This window comes from Erinaceus europaeus, chromosome 8 (assembly GCF_950295315.1).
Source record: "Erinaceus europaeus chromosome 8, mEriEur2.1, whole genome shotgun sequence".
NCBI classification, from domain to species: domain Eukaryota; kingdom Metazoa; phylum Chordata; class Mammalia; order Eulipotyphla; family Erinaceidae; genus Erinaceus; species Erinaceus europaeus.
This window is the reverse complement of record NC_080169.1, coordinates 87,896,410-87,906,361: the sequence shown is the minus strand read 5'-3', so window position 1 is coordinate 87,906,361 and position 9,952 is coordinate 87,896,410. Positions and strand designations below refer to the sequence as shown.

The following is a 9,952-nucleotide window of genomic DNA, read 5'->3' as shown; positions in this document are numbered from 1 at the left end:
AGTATGTGTTATGTGGATTCTAAAAGAAGGTGTATTCCAGTTTTTTGGGATGAAGGACTCTGAAAATGTCCAAGAAGTCTAGTCTGTCAATCTCTTCATTCAATTCTCTTGTATCTTTGTTGGTTCTCTTCTTCGTTGATCTGTTTAAGTGTGAGAGTGGGGTATTGAAGTCTACCACTATTATTGTATTACTATTGATGTATTTTTGAAATTCTTTCAGTAGGTGCTTGACGTATTTAGATGGTACCTCATTGGGTGCATAGATGTTAATGATTGTCAAGTCTTCTTGGCTGATTGATCCTCTAATCATTATGTAGTATCCTTGCCTATCTTTTATTACTTTATTTAATTTAAAATCTATCGTGTCTGAGATGAGAATGGATGTTCCTGCCCTCTTTTGTGGTCCATTAGCCTGTATGATCGTTTTCCATCCTTTCACTTTAAGTCTGTGTTTATCTTGTTGTGACAGATGGGATTCTTGCAAGCAGCATATGGTAGGGTTATGTTTTCTGATCCATCCCCCCACCCTGTACCTTTTGATGGGTGAGTTTATGCCATTGACATTTATTTATATTATCAATTTAATGTATTGTAGTGCCATTGTTCAAAAAAAATTTTTTTGTTTGTTTGCTCTGATATATTGCAAGTATTTTAGTGATGTTCTTGTTTATTAGAGGTCTTTTAGTACCTCTTTTATGCTGACTTGGTGATGGTTGCCTCCTTTAACTGTTGTTTGTCTAAGAAGTTTTTGATTCCTCCATCTAGTTTGAATGAAAGTCTAGCAGGATATATTATCCTTGGTTGAAACCCTTTTTCATTCAGGGCTCGATAGATATCTTGCCACTCCTTTCTGGCTTTTAGAGTTTGAGTGGAGAAGTCTGCAGATAATCTTATGGGTTTTCCCTTTTATGTGACTTTTTGTTTCTCTCTTGCAGCCTTTAGGATCCTTTCTTTATCCTTACTACTTCTCATTGTGACTATGATGTGTCTTGGTGTGTTCAGGTCTGGGTTGATTCTGTTTGGTACTCTCTGGGCCTCTTGAATCTTGATGTCCTTTCTGTTATTCAAGTCTGGGAAGTTTTCTTGTATTATTTCCTCTGGAATGTTTGCTTCCCCTTCCTCTCTTTCTTCCTCTGTCAGGCCAATTATGTGACTGTTACCTCTTCTGAGATCACCCCATATGTCTCTGTTGTTGTTTTCAGTGTCTCTCAATCTCTTTTTAAGCTGTTTCACCTCTTTCTTCGTTTTCTCTAACTCATCCTCTGTCTGACTAATTCTGTTTTCTGCTTTTGTTAGTCTGCTTTCCCTTGCCTCAGCTTCTTTCTTCATTACAGCTATTTCAGCTTTCATTTCTCTAATTGCCTCAAGATAATCAGTATTTTCCTTGGGGGTCTCAACTGTTGTTTCCCTAATACTGCCATTCCTTTCCTCCAATGTTGTTTTCATTTCTGTGATTAATAAGTTTATTATTGCTTGCATACTTTTCTTATCTATGGTTACTTCTGGCTTATTTGTAGTTTCTTCTTGGCCATTGTCTTCATTCATTGGAGTAGCAGTTTTATTTGTTTTTGATCTACCCATTTTGTTGATTTATGTGTTTCTTTTTTTATGCTCTGTTTTTCCTCAGTTGTTGTGTCTTGAGTTCAAGTAACACTGTACTAAATACTTTTATGACAATTGCACTCACCAACCTCAGGAATTGCAGTAGCAACTAAAGCAAGTATTGAAGCAGTTTAATCACTACCAGTTAGCCAAACAATTTCTCCAGTCCATGAAAAAATAGTAACCAAATCCCAGTGAAGAAGAAAGAGAAAAGAAAGAAGGACAAGAATAGACAGTTATGTAAATCTACTATCCACTGTATAATCTAGGGGTAACAAGAGCGGAAAGGGAACTAGAGCAGAGATACACACATAGAGAGTCCACTCTGAGTCAGTTTTCTTCCCCAAAATAATTCACAAATTCAGAAAGGCAAAGAAGGAAGGACAAGATAAAAAAATAAAAAAAAAAAAAGGAAAAGAAAAAAAAAAAAGAAAAAAGAGACAAGTGAGAGAAAAGGGAAAAGAGAAGAAAAAGCGCTATAATTAAAGAGCAGTGAAAAGAAAAAAAAACCCTCAGGACTAGACAAGGATAGCTGAAATAGACTGTTATGCAAATCTACTATCCACTGTATATTCTAGGGGTGGCTAAAGGAGGAAGAGAAATTGAGCAGAGACACTTGCAGTGAGAGCCCACACTGAGTCAGAATTCTTCCCCAAAATAATTCCCAAATGTGTATCAGTGAATTCAAAAAAGCACACTGGTGGTATGGGGCTGGGGCCTGTGGCTTTTGAAGCTGTAGGATTAAGGAAGAAAGGATGACAACAATGAGAAAAAGAAGAAAAAAAAAGAAAGAGAGAGTGAGAAAAAAGAATAAGAACAGTCATAAAAGAGCAGTGAAAGGAAATATTTATTTATTTATTTATTTTTAATTATTTAATTAGCTATGTGGGGCGAAGTGGGTAGGGTTGGAGACATAGAAGGAAAAAAAAGGCCAGAGGTTTCAGAAGGGTATAGACTTAGAATAAATGATACTCCCTGGTGGGACAGGAATTTGGTAAAGACAGAAGCTCAGCAGGGGAGCCTGCTAGGAGCTGGTCCCCAGGGGCTGGTTATGGGGGGGTGGGGAGGGGGAGGAGGTGTGCTTTATAATTAAATGGAAAAAAATATTTTCTCCCTTTTTTTCTACTCTATTTCTTAACCCAAATTAAGTTATAGTCACCTCCTTGGTGTCACCACTAGGACCCCTTATTGATTGGCCTACTAAAGGCAGAAAATCCTACCGTTTCCAGAAGATGTGGTCAGAGCTCAAGCCACTAGCAGCTTCTCAGTCCGCCATCTTCCGGGAACCTCAATGAATTATATTTCTACACACTTCAAAAAGGGAGAAGATCTTTACATGCCATATTTCAGACAAAAGGCTAATAACAAAAATATATAAAAAGCTCACCAAACTCAGCAACAACAAAAAATGACCCCACCCAAAAATGAGAGAGGATATGAATAGAATATTCACCACAGAAGAGCTATAAAAGGCCAACAGATACATGAAAAATGTTCCAAGTTATTGATTTTTTTAAGAAATGAAAATAAAGCAAAATGAACTATCACTTCACCCCTGTAAGAATTTCATTCATCAGAAGAGATAGCAACAACAAATACTAGGGAAAGAGAGAGGCAGACTGGGAGTATGGACCGACCAGTCATCGCCCATGTTCAGCGGGGAAACAATTACAGAAGCCAGACCTTCTACCTTCTGCAACCCACAATGACCCTGGGTCCATGCTCCCAGAGGGATAGAGAGTGGGAAAGCTATCGGGGGAGGGGGTGGGATATGGAGATTGGGTGGTGGGAATTGTGTGGAGTTGTACCCCTCCTACCCTATGGTTTTGTTAATTAATCCTTTCTTAAATAAAAAAAATAATAATAATAATAAAAAATGCTGGAGAGGTTGTGGGGGCAACAGAAACCTCCTACATTGATGGTGGGAATACAAATTGTTCCAATCTCTGTAGTGTAGGCTAACAGGAGACCTAACCTATGACCCTGCAATTTCTCTCTTGTGGATATATCCTAAGGAGTCAAATACATCTGTCCAAAAAGATGTTTGTATGCATATGCTCATAGAAGTACAATTTGTAATAGCCAAACCTTGGAAGCAACCCAAGTGTCCAATAACAGATGAGTGACTGAATAAGTTGTGGTATACATTACACAATGGAACAATTCAACTATTAAGAATGATGACTTCACCTTCTTAACCTCCTCTTGAATGGAGCATGGAGGTATCATGTTAGGTGAGATAAGTCAGAAAGAGAAGGATGAATATGGGATGATCTCACTCAGATAGAGTTAAGAAATAAGAACAGAAGGGAAAACACAAAGTACAACTTGAAGTGCCTGGTGCGTTGCACTGAAGTAAATAACTCTAGGGCAGGGAGAAGGAGTTCAGGTCCTGGAGCATGATGGTAAAGAGAACCTGGGCTAGGGTTTACTGAGAAGTTTTAGGCATGTACAGACTATTGAATACAATAGTAAATATACTGTCAACTGTAAACCATTAATTCCCCCAATAAAAAATTTAAAAAAAACAGATTTGTAAATCAAGGCTACCTCAAAAACAAAATCTACTATCAATTTTTTAAAAACTGATAATAAAAATTGAAAATAAAATAAGCTGGACCATGCTAAGAGTTTCTAAAAAATTTATTCCTAGATTAAGCTGTGATTAGTAAGATTTAAAAAAGAAAAAAAAAGTAAATGGGTATAAAAGCTTGTCTTCCTTTAAACTCCCTTTGATATATCATTATTAAATTTAATCTGCAGGAAAAAGAGATTATAAACTTTTTAGAAAATATTAAATTTAACTCAGTTTATGAATAGTCCTTGAACCAAAGTAACTTATTAGAAACTTCCCACCTTTCCCGGGAAATATGGGAAAAAAACATTTCAGTAGAAAACTACATTTAGTTATAACATAGTCAAGATTTTTTTGGGGGGCGGGGGAGGTTGTTAAATCTTACTCTTTCAAATGATCTGATTTTGTGGGAGATCATAGCTCCCTGATTGCAGCTAGTTATTGAAACATATATCACTGTAAAGCTAGTATTTGTTTAAACTACATGCAAAAAATGTTTCATATTAGAGTGACTATATATACTTCCCCCACCCCACTATGGAACAAAAAGAAAAAAAAAAATACTTTACTGTCTTTTGAACTTTCATTTCAGTATACATTATCTGTTCTTTTGATTATATTTTGAAGCAGTTTGAACATAAACCTGATTTCCTCATGATAAGCTAAATTCAATTTTATACTTGAGAGTACATATTATCTTCTCTAATATGTCTATTCTTGATATGGCTTTGATGTTTGAGAAAGATTATCAAATTATTCAGAGACTAATTGTTAACTGATGTTATTTCATACTAGAATAGTATTTCTTTATTAAAGGGTCTGATTTATCTACTGTCTTTTAAAATAAGAACTAGATGCTTGACAATAAATGGCATGCAACATTGTTTCATTCTTGTTTGTTTTTCAAGGAGGTCTCTACTTCTTTAAAAGCATAAGGAAAGAATTATTCATTACTGAAATGCTAAGATTTCTGTTAACAGTGGTGTGATAATTGTGTAAAATGATGGTACATCAATTAATGTAAAATTTATAATTTCACTGCAGATCTTAGATGTCACTACATATCAGCGACTATTTGTTAATGTCTCAAATACAGATAATCTTTACTAAATATCTGTACCATCAACTTCTAAGAATTCAAGTGTTTTTTCCATAAGTCACAATTTTCATAGAATCAGCAAGTTGTTGTAATTTTTCCAGAAAAGAAAGCTAGCCTTACTATCTGGAAAAAAAAAATGGTGGTCTTCAATTAGCTTCAAATACTTTGAATGTCTCTGTTCTTTTTTTAAATATTTATTTCATTTATTTATTCCCTTTTGTTGCCCTTGTTGTTTTATTGTTGTAGTTATTATTGTTGTTGTCATTGTTGTTGGATAGGACAGAGACAAATGGAGAGAGGAGGGGAAGACAGAGAGGAGGAGAGAAAGATAGACACCTACAGACCTGCTTCCTCCCTGCAGGTGGGGAGCCGGGGTTCGAACCGGGATCTTTATGCCGGTCCTTGTGCTTTGCGTCACCTGCGCTTAACCTGTTGCACTACAGCCCGACTCCCTTTGAATGTCTCTGATCAAGATATCCAACAGATTCACTTAGAAGTTTAGTAAACTTTGCCAATAGAGAATTATACTGGAGAAGCTTAAACATATCTTTTCTTGTCTCCTGGAGACAAATTCCAAACAGCAATAGAACTTTGCTGACCATATTATTTACACTTTTAATTTTCCTCACTACTACTTCTGTTTTGTTCTAACTTTTCTTGTTTTGGGTCATTTACTGCAGATTATCACTGGTGGCAACTATGATTGGGAACTGGATTTTACAACCTGACTTTTCAGTTATAACTTTAAATGGAATAATGATTGATAGAGATCTAGTTATTCTTGGGTAAGAAAAGACAATCTAGTTTGACCATCTTCTATTTTTTCTCTATCTTAAGTGAAAATCTTGAAAAATATGTGATGGTCCTGGAAATAAAACTGCTATTTGATATGACAAGTAATACATTTTTGTTCCTATATTTAACCTTCTCTGGACAATAGCTGAATATAAGTATGTAAACTATTTTATTATAAAATTATTATGTTTGTTTCCTCAAGGTTGTATTAAAAATTAGGCTTTTTTAATTTTTTATTTAAGAAAGGATTAATTAACAATTAATTAATTAATCCTTTCTTAAATAAAAAATAAAAAATAAATTAATTAATTTTAAAAAATTAGGCTTTATGGGCAGGGGTAGATAGCATAGTGGTTATGCAAAGAAACTCCCATGCCTGAGGCTAAAAAGCCCCAGGTTCATTCACCGGCACCACAATAAGCCAGAGCTGAGCAGCACCCTGGTAAATTGAAAAAATATATATAGACATTGTAATGGTAATAAATTCCCATGCCTCACACTTTATTTGGTGCCAGAGTTCAAAAACTGTAATTGATTACTCTTATTTACTTTTCATGACAATTTCCATAGATGGAATAAGAACATATCATCTACTTTGGGAAGATATAATTGGCAAAGTTAGTTATACTAAGAAGACATTAACTAGAATGTCATCTTTGAGAACAGTGCTCATTTAATCTAATAGTATCAGTCACTTTTGATAAGCATAGACTGACAATAAGAAACAGAAGTTTGTAATCATCTCCATAGAAAGCTAATCTGACACTTGATGGAGATGGTCGAATTCTTCTAGGTAATAAGGAAAGCTAGGGATTTTGTAGTATTTCAAGAACCTCAAGAAGAGAAGTATTTACTTGCAGTGAGAAGTGCAGGTGAAATTAATGGAAAATATTTCTTGAACAGGGATACCAAGTTTCAGTTTAGAAAGTTTGTTTCTTTTTTTTTTTCTAGTATGAGTGTCCTTTTTCTCTTTATTTTTTTAATTCTTATTTACAAAAAGGAAACACTGACAAAACCCATAGGATAAGAGGGGTACAACTCCACACAGTTCCCACCACCAGAACTCCATATCCCATCCCATCCCCTGATAGCTTTCCTATTCTTTAACCCTCTGGGAGGGTTAAATGACTCCAAGGTCATTGTGGGGTACAGAAGGTGGAAGGTCTGGCTTCTGTAATTGCTTCCCCACTGAAAATGAGCGTTGACAGATATATCCATACTCCCAACCTGTCTCTCTCTTTTCCTAATGGGGCGGGGCTCTGGGAAACCAGAGCTCGAGGACATTTTGGTGGGGTCTTCTGCCTAAGAAAATCCTGTTGGCATCATGGTAGCAACTGGAACCTTGTGGCTAAAAGAAGAATTAATATATAAAGTCAAACAAATTGCTGATTAATCATGAACCTAAAGGCTGGAACAGCACAGATGAAGATTTGGGGACTCTGTTTTGTAGATAATTAGTAGGCATATTTTTGTTATATTTCAAAGAGCCTGTGGCTATACTAGTCTTTTTTTTCCCTGAGCCTGAACTCTGATATGCAGATGGATCCAAGTTATTGTCTGGGGTGATGGCTGGAAAAAAGACCAGAAAGCTGGATCAGGGAAAAAAAAGTAGCTCCCAAATATAGAAAAGGTATATAAATAGTACAGACTTTAAATCCATTAATTTGATCTGATCTGGGGCCCATATTCAGCTAAGGAACTTGTGTAACCTCTGCATCCCTGTAGATCTAAGCTCACATTCTGTGGTCATGAGTAGGAACATTCCAAGCTGCCCCAATTTCAGGACCCATCTTCTTCAGGTGGAACACAATTCTCTACCATGGTTGATCCATGTTGAGGGCAAAGTCCTATGAGGGCCCACAAAGAGGTCTATTGTGTTGTTCCTGATAGAGATGACCAGTAACATCAGAGAGAGCAATTTATTTGAGGTCTAGGCCCATCTTGTCTGTTTGGGAATCTCAGGACTCCCTGAATAGGGCCTCAGCTGATGGGGTAGCCTGACAGAGACTAAAGAGTCATTGATAAAGTATGCCAGTCTCTTCCCCTTATGCAGCTTTTGCTGTCCTTACTTTGATAAGGTTAGCTTTAGAATGGCTGAGGGAAGTGTAATAGGAAGTAGGTGAAGAGGGTAATCTAAGTAGACACTATTTCATTAGGAACTTTATGGTGTCTTTTTAGGTCTTTCTACTTGTTTTATTTATTGACTCACTGCAGACTATTGTGCACTTTTGCTTTCAGGTATATAGTTTCCCTAATTTATGTATACATGTGAATATATGCCTTATCTCATGGGACCTGGTCTATATCTAGGTTTGGGGACTATGTTGGGAAGTGAACCACCTGAAATGGAATTAGAGAATACTATGAGAAAGGAAAAGGTCTCATCAGAGTAATGAGGCTGAAGCATTGACATTCCACACCTGATATTTCTGGACACAGTCTGGAGTGAAGCATGCCAAGGTGGTACTTATTGTGTTGATTAGGTTTGGATCAGCAAATGCAGTATCAGTTGATGTGAACTGAGAGAAGAGTACAGGAAAGTGAGCCCAACCCTAGCAGTTCCAGGACTGGGGGAAATATAGGTTCTATAGAGGAAGTGGGAGGTTCCTGCTTTCTTCGGTCTAAGAAGGCAATGGATAGTTATTGCTATGATCAAATTTTTTGGCAGTTGGGTTAAAATCCCAATTGGCAGTTGAAAATCCCATTGTTATGATTTCATTGCTTCTTTTTTAATGAGATTCTTTAGGAAAATTTGTGATCTCGTTGATAAGTTAACACTCCTATACCAAAGCAGATAGCCAAATTAAAAAATAAAATCAAATTTTTAAGGCCATATTTGTTTAAAAATCTAGGATAATCTTTTTGTCAGTAGATGCATATATATAGGAAGACTTTAGGGAGACTTTTCTCTTCATAAAAACTATGTATTTTTGTAGCATATCTATCTCTGGTTACCCAGTTGTGATTATATGGAAAGTATGTTACAACTTCATAAATTATAGAAATCTGATAGTAATAAGAATAACTTCTTTCTATATTTAAGCTTAATCATTCCAATGCTACTGATTTTTAAATGTGTATGGACTTCATAGTCTCCTTTGACTGGGTTATTAAGTATTTTTATTCTCTTATTATAGTTATATAGACCATTTAAGGCATGTTTCTTTCATGTCTTTATGAGAGCCATGATTTTATCCTTTCCTGAAAACCTGCTCTAGAAGTGGATTCACCTGAGGCCATTAGCTAGTTGTACTTCTAGCATCAAGGCATTTGAATAGTTACCTGGCAGGGGAGATATCATGATCAAGAAGGTAGTTTTCCCAGGGCAAGGCTTACCCATTGCACTCTGGACATGCTGACTCCTGCAGTTTCCCCAAATGTAAGAAATGTGACTGTAAGATTTGTGGTAGTGAGGAACTATGTTCATGCTCTTCCCTGATTTAAAAAAAAGACATTTGAGCAGCATATTTTCACAGCTATTCAAGTTATATAAATATATTTTAGGTGACATCTTCCATTTAAGATGTTTTAGATGTGTCCTGTTTCAAAAAACAAATTCAAATACCAATATCCTATTATCTATCTAAAATAAATTGGAGCACACAATAGAATACAATAGTACAAGCATAAAATGTCTGTGGATGCATTATTAGGTGTATGTTGGATAAGCTAAATGTTATTTATTCCTTCTGAAATACATGTATTCTTATATAAAAGCTATGAGACTGTGAGGACAATACTCATTTTCAGTCTTTGTCCAGACATAATCAATTACATTGTGGTTAAAATATAGTTTACAATTATTTCCACAATGAATGAATTTCAGTCTACAGAGGTCTATAACAATGACAGGTAATTATCTGTATGACATTCAATTTATT

General features: G+C 35.7%; 1 non-coding gene across 1 annotated transcript; it reads left to right on the top strand.

Annotated features, from left to right (window-relative positions):
* The first annotated feature begins 9,345 nt into the window (after nucleotides 1-9,345).
* LOC132540118 (U1 spliceosomal RNA) lies at nucleotides 9,346-9,509 on the top strand. Its single transcript, XR_009551376.1, has one exon. It is a non-coding gene; the product is annotated as a U1 spliceosomal RNA (small nuclear RNA).
* The last annotated feature ends 443 nt before the right edge of the window (nucleotides 9,510-9,952 follow it).